This window comes from Cryptomeria japonica, chromosome 8, assembly GCF_030272615.1.
Source record: "Cryptomeria japonica chromosome 8, Sugi_1.0, whole genome shotgun sequence".
In the NCBI taxonomy this organism is placed as follows: Eukaryota; Viridiplantae; Streptophyta; class Pinopsida; order Cupressales; family Cupressaceae; genus Cryptomeria; species Cryptomeria japonica.
The window spans coordinates 401817728-401828034 of record NC_081412.1 but is presented as its reverse complement, the minus strand read 5'-3'; positions in this window follow the sequence as shown (position 1 = coordinate 401828034).

Below are 10307 nucleotides of genomic sequence, written 5' to 3'. Positions count from 1 at the left end.
CTGAACCGGTAAAGATTGTTGGTGATTTGTAACCAGTAAATTATTAATTGGTGAATGTGATGAAGAGATTGAGATTCATGTTTGATGATTAAGACTTGTGTTGTCATTGATGGAAACAATGTTTTTGTGGTTATCTAAGTCTTGGAAGCCAACCGGTAAGGTATAACCAGTACAGATGATAGTTTACCAATGATCCGATAATTAGGATCTCAACCGGTAAATTGAGACAAAGTTTCATTCCAACAACTAGTACAGGCGATTCATGAAAAGTTGGATGATGCGGTTTTATAGCAGTGATGGAGACAAGCATTTGGAGCTATGTTCATAACCGCATTGGCAGATTCAACTGGACAAGCGAGATTTGATGTACAAAGAAGATATTTTGATGAACACTTAACCGGTAGTGATATAGTCACTTAAATTGGTAAAACGACACAGGTTTTAATTTGTTATGTCAGTGGCCGACATAAGTAAAGCATATATTGCATGAATGTCTAGATTCATTGAACCTAGGAAATTGTTCCAAGGTTGAAGTTGACTAAAATTGATGTTTATAAAAGTGTGATGAGGTATCAAGTCGGTATGTGTATAAATGAGTATGTGTGTGAGATCGAAGGTGAATAAGGCAAAGTTGATTGTGCACTATTTTGTGAAGATCTTTATTGATGTGTTATTGGTGTTTTGAAGATCTAAAGAAGATCTTATCAAACATAGAGGTGCTATATGAAGATCATTTGAATTGTTGTTTCCCTAACAATTTGCAATAGTTAAATCCCCTAATCGGGTAGGTCAAGCTAATAGGGCTTAACTTGCAAATCCCCTAATAGGGTAGCTCTATATCAGAGTGTTAAATCCTCTTGTGAGGCTCATCCTAATAGGTCAAAGCTCCTAATAGGGCTCATCTTTTAAATCCCTTAACTACGTGACTTCTAACCGGGTCTGCTCCTAACAGGGCATATTTGTAAGACCTTAACCGATAAAGATTTCTATTATGCAGATAGTGAATCTTGTGGGTATTAACTCCCACCATGGTTTTTCCCTTTTGGGTTTCCACATATAATCTCTTATGTTATGTGGAATTTGTTTTATTGGGAATTAGCTTATGTGGTGATATTCCTCTTATGCTTGATAAGTTTTAAAGTGTTTAAGTTGGTGATCAGAATCATATTGTTTTTGCTTGCATTGATTCACCCCCTCCTCTCAGTGCCTTATAAGTTTATCATGCTGGATTGGTAAGAGGCCTCTGGCCCTTGACCCTCAGCTGGGGGATTTTAGAGATGTTTGTATTGCTTCTTTTGGGTCGATGGTGGTGGACTATTGGGTTGATGGCACATGGGTGAATATCTCTATTATTCATCCATCTCTTGCCCAGTTGCAGGTTTCTCTAAACTCCTTTCGGCTAGAGAATAGCTTTGAAGATGAATTGATATGGAGGTTTTTCACTACTGGTAAATTGTTTGTTGCTTCTGCAGATTGTTGTGATGATCCTCCTATTCCATGGTGGTCGAAAGTCTGAATGAAGCACTTAATACCTAAGATTAACATGTTTTTTTGGATTTTCTTTTTGAATTAAATCTTTACCACTGATAATATCTATAAGAGGGGCTTCTCTATACCTAATAGATTTTATTTGTGCCAGAAGGAAGTTGAATTCGTTGATCATATTTTTTTGCACTGTGATTATACGATGGAAGTTTGGAGTCAATTTATTCAGAGGTGGGATCTCTATTGGGATGGTTAGGGATCTTTTTGACCAATGGAGGATTCCTACTAGAAATTATTTATTAAAAACTTTATGGTCCTTTATGTTTCCTCATGTGGCATGGGGTTTATGGAAGGAGTGAAATAATCAAATCTTTAGGGAGACCTATCTTCAGCCTAATATTGTTTTCAGGAAAATTCGTAGAGCCATAATTGATAACATCTCTATTGTCAGTTTAAAGGGTAAGATTCAGAGCAATAAACTTAAGGACTATGAGATCGGGGTTGCTAGGGCTTGGGAAATTGATTGTGGTATGTCTTAGTTTGTTGGGCCGAATCCCAATATCAGACCTAATCTTGGTTGCATAAATCTTCCTTATGGTTGGGCCAAAATTAATTTTGATGGGGAGACCAAAGGTAACCCTGGGCCGATAGGATGCGGGGGAGTGCTACGTGATCATAATGGCAACTTTCTTTCATCAATGATGTTCCCATTGGGAACATAGACTAAACATCTTGTTGAAGCCATTGGAGCCTATAATAGCCTCACTCTTGCTAGACAACACGATTTCAAATGTGTTTGGTTGGAGGGAGATTCCAAAAATATCATAATCTATCTAAGGGGTACTTCCAAACCCTCTTGGAATGTTGAAATTTGGTTTAAAAAAGCAAGGGATATCATTAAAATTTTGATAAATGTTTCATATCCCATACCTATAGGGAGTCTAATGTCATGGCCGACTACCTTGTAAATAAATGGGTTATTATCAAAAGTAGTTGAGTTGGACCAATGGAAACAAGCTAGAGGCTAATCAATTCATGCTTATCCTTCATGATTGAAGTCAAGGTAAAGATATTGATGATAATTTGTGCCATCATGACTAGTAGTGAATCTAGAAAGATCAGTTCCTTTCCGATTTTGGCATGTGGACAAAGAGGACAAAATAATAAATGTGGAGTTATTTCTCATGCTTTATGGGTGTATATAGGTATTTTGTGGGTTCTGCTATTTAATTTGCAAGTTGTTTGTGTTGCTATTCACATAGAGAAGCTAAGAATGTGGAGCATTAGGAAGAGAACCGAGCCACCAAATTGTGTGCAGTTGAAGAAAAAATAGAAGCTCTGGGGGTTTTTGAAGAAAGGGGGTTTTACCCCTTACATTGAAAGGCTGAAGGGTCCTAACAGGGATGTTACCAACTATTTTTCCAAGCACTAGAAAGATGAGACCATTATTCTCCATGGGTAGAAGGTGTTGGTTGATGAGAGCCTCATTCCCAAGTCACTAGCCCATCGATTGAGCGGATGAAGTTTTATAGAGATAGGACTTATACAGAGCAGGTTGTGCAAAACTTCCCAAAGGATAAAGAAGAGAGAGCCAAGCTCGTGAAGAAGACTAGTAGCTAGTATGATATTTCTGTGATCAAGATCTTCTGGGCGAAACTCCTTAAGGTAATCATGGAGTATCTTACCCTAGATGGCCATTTCTCTAGAATTTATGGACATCATTTTGTTATTATGAATAATTTTTGTTATGGGGTCAAGATTTCCTTTCTGTTTTATCTTATGTCTTCTTTAAAGGATAATTTCAAAGACCATAAGAAGAACCCTTCCAAATTCCCTATCCTTAATGAAGGGATTTTAGTCCTGATTGATTCCCACTTCCATGCCCTTCGTGCCCCAAATGTTTCTATTCAGGCCTCCTATGAGGATGCCACTAGTGATAGAGAGTTAGGTGGTCAGGACTCTGACTCTAATTATGAAACTAATTCTACTCCCCCTCTTAAAAAATCTAAGACTGAAAAGACCCCAATGGCCAAGTCTCTTATGGGAAAAGGCAAAAAAGGGCAGAAGAAAGTTGTGCTTTCTTCTTCCTCTAGTTCAACGGCTAAGGATACCCCTATTTCCAGTGGCCCTAAAGGTAACCCTAAGGTTTATGTTGGTGAGAAGGAGGGTAGTATGGGTCAAAACCTCTAGTATCCCCCTTCGCAGCCCCTCAACACTACTACTGCTAATATTGGTGTTATAGTTCATGAGGATCTTCATCCTAAATGTGTGGAGCTCAATGATAAGGAGGACTATGAGGATGTGCTAGGGATGGAAAGGGAACATGCCATTAATACCTTTAGTATGTTTAAGTGGTTATTTCATGAGTTGAAAGAGGCCAGACTTAATCAAAGGGCACTGGAAGAAAAATGGAGGCCATTCCTATGGGTAATATTCAAGGCAATCATAAAGAGGCTGGGCAGTGGTCGGAGGAGGAGAAAAAATCAGTGTTGAAGTGCATTCAAAGGGCTGGAGAAGGTATTGACCAAATGAAAAAAAGGGTTTCAGGACAAAATCTCCAAGGTGGAAGTTGGCTATGAGAAAATCTAGACTACCCTTAATACTATTATGTCTAGCAGCCATAAGATTGTCAAGCAAACTGTTGATGCCGTGAATGCAATGCTAAACAACTTTGATAGAATGCAGCAAGACAAAACTGTTGTTACCATTGGAGATGATACTGATGTGATCCAGGTTGATGAAGGACCCAGTAAGAGGATGTGAAGCAATATGAAGAAGAAAGCGGCCACTCAGAATGAGAACTACAAAGAAATTAAGGTTGTAGCAGATAAAATGAGTACCCTGGAGGTGGAGGTGGATGAAACCCTCAAGAGCCTCATGTAGCTGGTTTGCTGGTTCTGTTTGTTTGTGTGTTCGTTCTTTCTACTGGCTTTTTGCTGCTCATCTAGGCTTTTGCTGTCTTTTTGGCTGTTGTTTGTAATGTTCTATACTTCACAACCTATCTTGTTTTGGATACTTTTCTTGCTTTGATTCTAAATCTTTTAGAATCCATTTTGTAAAGGGTTTCAGGGCCCCTTCAAAACCCGTTTTTGCCATAATCCAAAACTATATTTATAAATATTAATATAGTATCAAAATTGTTATTTTTAAAATATCTGTTTCTTTCCTTTACATTCAATTTTCAATTCCATAATGTTTCTATACTTTAATTATTTAAAATAAATTAAGTTTATATCAAGATGGTCTTTTTATATTTATAAATATGAAGATAGTAATAAAATTATTATTTTGTTTTTTCAAATTTGATCTAGGATGTATAGTCCTTGGGCAAGACCGAAGGTTTTCTTTACCTGACTCTTTCCTACTGGTGCCCACACCGAACCGGGTTTGTAACAAATTTTTAATTAATTAATAAAATATTGGCTATGGCCTATTACCTAGCAAAAAAAAAAAAACATTATTTTGAAAAAATCTATAAAATATTTCTTTTTGAAGTTATATAAAAAAGTAATGAATGAGAATAAAGATGTTTTTATATTTTCAATTATATGATATTTCTAAAATTTAATTACTTAAATAAATTAAAATTATGTCGAGTGGTTATTACATCAATGGAGAGTAGAGGCAGAGGAGGAGGCGGTCGAGCAGGAATTTCCTTTTCAAAAAAAATTCAATGGAGGGCAGATGCAGATCGCCAACCATTCTATAGAGCAGGTTTCCACATAAGCTTTCATCATCAGCCATTCTACAGAATAGGGAAAAAGATAGGGTATCCCAATATTGATAGGAGGAGTTGGGGCAGAAACCATAAGGATGGTCATTCCAAGATTCGACAAGAGAAATAGAGCTTTTTTTCATGCTCCCTCCCACGACAGTCAAAAGGCAAGCAACCTATCTTTGACATTTGTTTGCCAGACAAACCTGCTAGTTATCGCTCTCCTGATTCATGAGACTTCTTAACCTGACAACATGAGTATCTCAGGAAGTTTTATGTAGAGAAGAGTCTACCTAGGGAGCATTTCTTAACCTTTCTGAATAATATCCAGATTGGATTGCGGGAGCATTGTCTAACTTTCCCGAGCAATATCCTGATTGGATCGCGTAACTTTAGAAAGGACATTTTAGCTTATGAAACCTCTTCCTCAGGTCTAGTTATTTCATCCCCCAATGATATCCCCCTGGGTCCTCACTATATTCCTAAAATATTTGACCATAAGTAGACAGAGAGAAAATCTTCCCACATAATGCACAGACTGCAAATTAGGGGTTATCAGGGCAACTATCTTCATCTCCCTTCAAAAGAGACAATAGCAACATAAAAAACCTTCAAGGGAAGTGGAAATAGACAAAATTGAGTGCTCTCACTTGGAAGAGAAAGAAATGGAAGAATGCCTCAAGATATCCTTTCCAGATGCCATGTTAGAGCTTCAAATCTAGACATTGAGGAAGTATGCATTGATCGGTAAGTTCAGATCCTTTTCCCCCAATTTTGAGCTTTTAAATGCATGGGCCTAGAAACTTTGGCCGGGTTTAGATGAAATCTTTTATTGTAATTAGGTCTCTGGTTTTTTTATTGCTACATTTCATTCAAAATCTATCAAAGATTTAGTTCATAAAAACAAAGGATGGTTTTTCAAAGGGTTCAGTTTATCACTATGTTGTGGTATCCAAACTTTGATCCTAAAAGTGCCGTCATAAAATTTGCTCTAGTCTGGATTTCTTTCCCAGACCTCCCTCTTGAATACAGGGATCTAGACCTCATAGAGATTTTGGAAAATAGAATGGGAATCTTCAGTAGACATGATCTTATCCCATTTGAGAAACCACAACTCCCTATTAGGGTTTGCCTCCTCTTTGACCTATCAAAACCGTTGACCAAACTAGTCCTTATCTCTTCTTCCTTTGGAAGATGTTCACAAAAAGTTCACTTAAATGATCAAGAAACAATCAATGCTCACTTGGAGTTCCTAGGCCATTTGACGTCGGAGTGTATGGGGGTGGATTGTAAAATCAATATGGTCTATGAGGACCAATCCTCAGTAGCCTGTCAATGTAAAGTTCATCCATATATTGTTCCCCCACTTTAGTGTAAAATTCAGCCCATCTCTCCAATCTGTGAATCCTCCCCCAGAGGAGGGGTTTGGGTTCAGAGCATCAGCCAATGAGGGAAAGTGTTCTTAGGAAGTGTTATTACAAGCATGTGATATTTCAATAGTAACTTCCAAATTAAGAGATCACAAGGCTACACTCTTTTCAACTCAACAAGTTGTTTTTAGTTGCTCTAAAATGAGACATCAGTGAGATAGATATCATAGAAGCATAGGGAACAAAAAGTTTAACTTCAGATTTCAAGAAATGGCCCTTCCCTCTGAACTGAGCTTAGTCTCAGTATTAAAGCAATTGAGGGCAAGAGCTTACCATAGCAACTGGCCCAATAGGGGAAATGTTGGATTACTTTCCTTACCATCAAATAAGCTTAATATGTTGAATAGAGAAAAAATTCAAGCCGTTTATTCTAATCTCTTTTTTGGGGAAAAGTAATAAAGAGGAGGATCAAATGCAAGACTATGTAGTCATCTAGTATTCTACTAAAGGAGGGCCTATCAAGGTTACAAACTGGATTGGTAGGCACAAAATTCAATCAATAACAACAGGTCTAGATCCTCCAAGATGTCTTCCCATGTCCCTTAGAGATTTCAGGCTTTCTCCACTAGATAGTAATAGATAATTTCTATTTCACTTTAAAGCACCATTGTTGTGGGGATCACAATGTAAAATCATTGAAGATCAGATTCACAGAGCAGGTTCATTATTTTTAGATGAACAACTGGCCCAAGTAACTTATAATCTAGATATTGAGGACATTTTCCAAATCTATGATAATATCACAAAAAAGGACAAGCTTAAGGCGGATTCCAAAAGCTCCTTTCCAAAATTGCAAGACAATGGCTACTTGGATCAGAATTAGGAGCAAATTTCATCAGATCTCTTCTCTGTCACTCTTCAAGATCAACAAGTCAACCCAACCATAGTGTCCTTTATATACCAAACAAGATCCAAAACCCCAAAACAGGTTCTAAAACCCAAAGGAAAGGTAGGAAGGCCTACAAAAAAGAAGAGACTTGCAAGAAAGATGACTGAGGAAATTAAAGCAGGTCTGCAATCCACCCTAGAGGATAAGCTAGGATTGAGTAGAGTGAGTCACTCTTTGTGTCCACAATAAGGATAATCAAATGGAATGTCAGGGGTATTAATGCCCCTGAAAAAAGATGCCACATTAAATCTCAGATTGAGAATTTGGGGCAGATATTGTTCTTATCCAAGAAACAAAATTATCAGACAGTAAAGATGAGTAGCTATTCAAAAAATGGCAACATTAGAACTATTCAACTTCGCAAGCCATTGGTGCCTCCAGAGGGTTGGCCATATTATGGAAATCAAATGTGGGAATTATTTCAATCATAGAAGCAAAGGCAAATTTAATCACATTTCAGTTCAATCATCCAGGGGTTTTTTTCAACTCATAGTGGCCTATGGCCCAACCTCCACAACAAGCAAGAAGGCAGTTTGGGACAATATTGTACAAATTCTGTTTAGCTTTCTCCTAGACCCCTTTTTTATAGGGGGGACTTTAATATGATTTTGTCTCTCAAGATAAGACTGGGGGTATCATTCCACCTCCAAAAAGTATGCAAGATTTCAATAATTTTGTCTCTAACTTTGCATTAAAAGATTGCATCCCCATCAATGGCTCTTTTACTTGGGCAAATAAAAGGTAGGGATTTACACATATAGCAAAGGGCCTTGACAGATTTTTTGTTAACCTCAATTGGATGTCAGCTTTTGGAATTCCAAATTCCATAATTTTGCCACTTTCAGGGTCTGCCACTTTGCTCTTCATATTCAAGTTCCACTTATTCCTATTTTGAGGAAGGACAGACCATCTTTTAAATTCCAGAAGATGTGGTTCAGAGATTTCTCCTTCCTACTGCTCCTACAAAAATGGTGGTCAGGAGCATCTTTTATTCAAGGTAGTCGGATGTTTCAGTTATGTAAAAATCTTCAATGGTTAAAATTAAAAATTAAAGAGTGGGACACATCCTCATTCCAAAACATCTTCCATGCCAAAAGCCAAAGACTTAAATGCGCTCATTATCCAAAATGGAATAGATAAGAACACTTAAAAGTTGCAAAATGAACTAAATGCCCAACTTCAAGAAATCTTGGCAAGAGAGGAACTATTCTAGAAACAAAAGTCTAGAGAAACATGGCTACAAGAAGGTGATAGAAACATAAAGTATTTCCATGTAGGTCAAAATGGGGAGAGCTAACAATCAAATCCATCAAATAAAGAGGGAAGATGGTGATATCATAGTGGATGTAGAAAAGATTCAGCAAGAAGCAGTTTCCTTCTTTTCTACATTATTCACAAATGGGGTAGATATTAGCAAAAATTAGAGACTATCCTCCAGCATATACCCCAGTTAATCAATGAGCAGGACAATTTGCTTCTCTTGAAATCATTTTCTTTAGATGAAATAAAACATACAGTCTTTTCTATGCATCCAGACAAGTCTCCAGGGCCTGATGGTTCCCTGCCCTCTTCTTTCAAAAATGATGGAGTTTTTTGGGCTCAGACATTTGGAGGGTAGTTAATGAATCAAGAAAACATGGTAAAATGTTGGCTCAGTTCAATACTACTCTTATAGTTCTCATCCCTAAGATGCAAAATCCTTCATCCTTTGCAGATTTCAGACTGATATCACTATGTAATACGATTTATAAAATCATCTGAAAAGCCATTTCCTTGAGATTGGCTCAATTTATTCCCAGGATCATCTCGAAACAACAAGGAGGTTTTGTTCAAGGTAGAGAACCTATAGAAGGGGCATTGGTGGTCCATGAAATAGTTCACACAATCATGGAACATAAAATGAAAGCAATGATGACCAAACTGGATATGCTAAAGGCTTATGATTGAGTAAACTGTAACTTCTTACTTCAAGTCCTTATTAGATTTGTTTTTTCTATAGTTTGGAGCAAATGGATTCTTTCTTGCATCTTGGGTGCAAAGTTCTCAGTTTTGTTGAATAGATCTCCAGTGGGTTTTTTCTCATCCTCACAAGGTGTGAGACTAGGATATCCTTTGTCTTCATCTCTCTTCTTCATTATGGCTGAAGCCTTAAGCATAATGATATCGACTGGTCAGGAGTCCTCATTATGGAGGGGGATACATATTCCCTAATCTCAAGTAGTCCTCACACATTGCCTATTTGTTGATGATACAATTATGTTTGTAGTAGCATTGGTTAAGGTAGCCAAGATCACCAAGGAAATCATAAAATCTTATTGTGAAGTATCTGGTCAAAAAGGAAGTGAGGAAAAATCCAAAGTTTTCTTATTTCACTGCTCTCCCATCTTGTCAAAAAATTTGATTAGTACCATAGGATCAAGCAGGCCAAACTTCCCTATAAATATTTGGGTATCCCTTTATTTACTAGTGTAAACATAAATCAGTATTGGGAATCAATCATTTCAACTATTAAAAACAAGATGGATTCTTGGAAGAATAATTGGTTATCACTTGTTGGTAGGATATTACTGATCAAGTCCGTGTTGTCTACTATCCCCAATTACATCATGTCAATTCTACCTATGCCATCAAAAATAAGAGATGTTCTTGAATCTCACCTCAAGAAATTCTTGTGGCAAGGAAATAGAGACCCCCCCCCAAAAAATTCACCTTATAGCTTGGGAAAAGGTATGTGCTCCAAAAAGGCTAGGTGGAGCGGGTATTCCAAATTTTGAAGGTAGAAATTTTG